This window comes from Colobus angolensis, unplaced genomic scaffold (assembly GCF_000951035.1).
Source record: "Colobus angolensis palliatus isolate OR3802 unplaced genomic scaffold, Cang.pa_1.0 Scaffold352, whole genome shotgun sequence".
NCBI lineage: Eukaryota > Metazoa > Chordata > Mammalia > Primates > Cercopithecidae > Colobus > Colobus angolensis.
Window position 1 is genome coordinate 908,605 of NW_012116844.1, and position 1,803 is coordinate 910,407.

Here is a 1,803-nt window from a genome sequence, read left to right on the forward strand (position 1 = left end):
CTAGCTAATTTTTGTATTTTTAGTAGAGATGGGGTTTCACCATGTTGGTCAGGCTGGTCTCAAACTCCTGACCTCATGATCCACCCACCTTGGCCTCCCGAAGTGCTGGGATTACAGACGTAAGCCATGGTGCCCAGCCAGCTCCTAACGGAGTAGTATTCAGCCATAAAAAGGAACAAAGTACTGACACATGCTACAATATGAATGAACCTTGAAAACATTAAGATACCTGAAAGAAGCCTGTTACAAAAGGCCACATATTGTATCATTCCATTTATATGAAACATCCAGGTCAGGCAAATCCATCAAGAGAGAAAGTGGATTAGAGGTTACCAAGAGGTGGGTGGACAGAGAAATGGGGAGTGATTACTTAGTGGGTATAATGCTTCCTTTTACGGGTAAAAGAAAAAATCTGGAAACTTGAGAGAGCTGGTGGTTGCACAATATTTTGAGTGTACTAAATGTGGCTGAATTGGTCATTCAAAATAAACAAAAGTGGTTAATATTATGTAAATTTCTTTTGTGTTTTTGAGATAGAGTCTTGCTCTGTCACCCAGGCTAGAGTGCAGCGCTGCAATCCTGGCTCACTGCAATGTTTATCTCCCAGGTTCAAACAATTCTCCTGCCTCAACCTCCCAAGTAGCTGGAATTACAAGTGTGCACAATCACGCCCGGCTAATTTTTGTATTTTTAATAGTGAAGGGGTTTCACCATGTTGGCTAGGCTGGTCTTGAACTCCTGATCTGAGTTATCTGCCCACCTCAGCCTCCCAAAGTGCTGGGATTATAGGTGTGAGCCACTGCGCCTGGCTGTAAATTTCACTTTGAAAAAGCAGTTAAGGAAAAAAAATGATAGTTGGGCCTAGGTCATGAAGAGGCTGAAAACCAAGCAGCAGAATTTGTGCTTTATTCTGTAGGTAATAGGGAGCCATTGAAGGTTTTATCGAGTGACACCAGTTGAGTCTCACTGGGTAGAACAGAGGGGAAGGGAGAAACTGGAGCTGGGTGGGCCAAGTGGGAAGTCACTGTCATAGTCCAGCTGCCGGCCAGAACTGACATGGCTCTGCCAGCAACAGAGAGGGAAGGAAAATATGAGAGAACCATTTCAGTACCAGTAGGGTCTCGGCAACTGATTGGATATGGGCAGCAAGGAAAGCCAGGAGTGGATTGATTTTGAGATATTGAACCTGGTGCCTGCATGAAGGTGGATTCATAGGAGAAGGAGCTGCTCTTTGAAGGTGTTAAAAAATGAAGAGGGGCCAGGTGCGCTGCCTCACACCTGTAATCCCAGCACTTTGGGAGACCGAGGGGGGGTGGATCACTTGAGGTCAGGGGTTCAAGACCAGCCTGGCCAACATATTGAAATCCTGTCTCTAAAAATACAACAATTAGCTGGCCATGGTGACACGCACCTGTAGTCCCAGCTACTCAGGAGACCGAAGCACAAGAATCAGGAGGCAGAGGTTGTAGCGAGCCAAGATCGCACCACTGCATTCCAGTCAGGGTGATAGAGCGAGACTCCATCTCAAAAAATAATAATAAAAAAATTTAGTAGAAGAAGAAGGCAATGCACTCGGATCAATTTTAAGCCCTGGCTAGGGATCTAATGAAAAGCTCCCCGGCCAGGCACAGTGGCTCACGTCTGTAATCCCAGCACTCTGGGAGGCTGAGGCAGGTGGATTACAAGGTCAGGAGATCGAGACCATCCTGGCCAATATGGTGAAGCCCCATCTCTACTAAAAATACAAAAATTAGCTGGGCATGGTGGCGCATGCCTGTAATCCCAGCTACTTGGGAGGCTAAG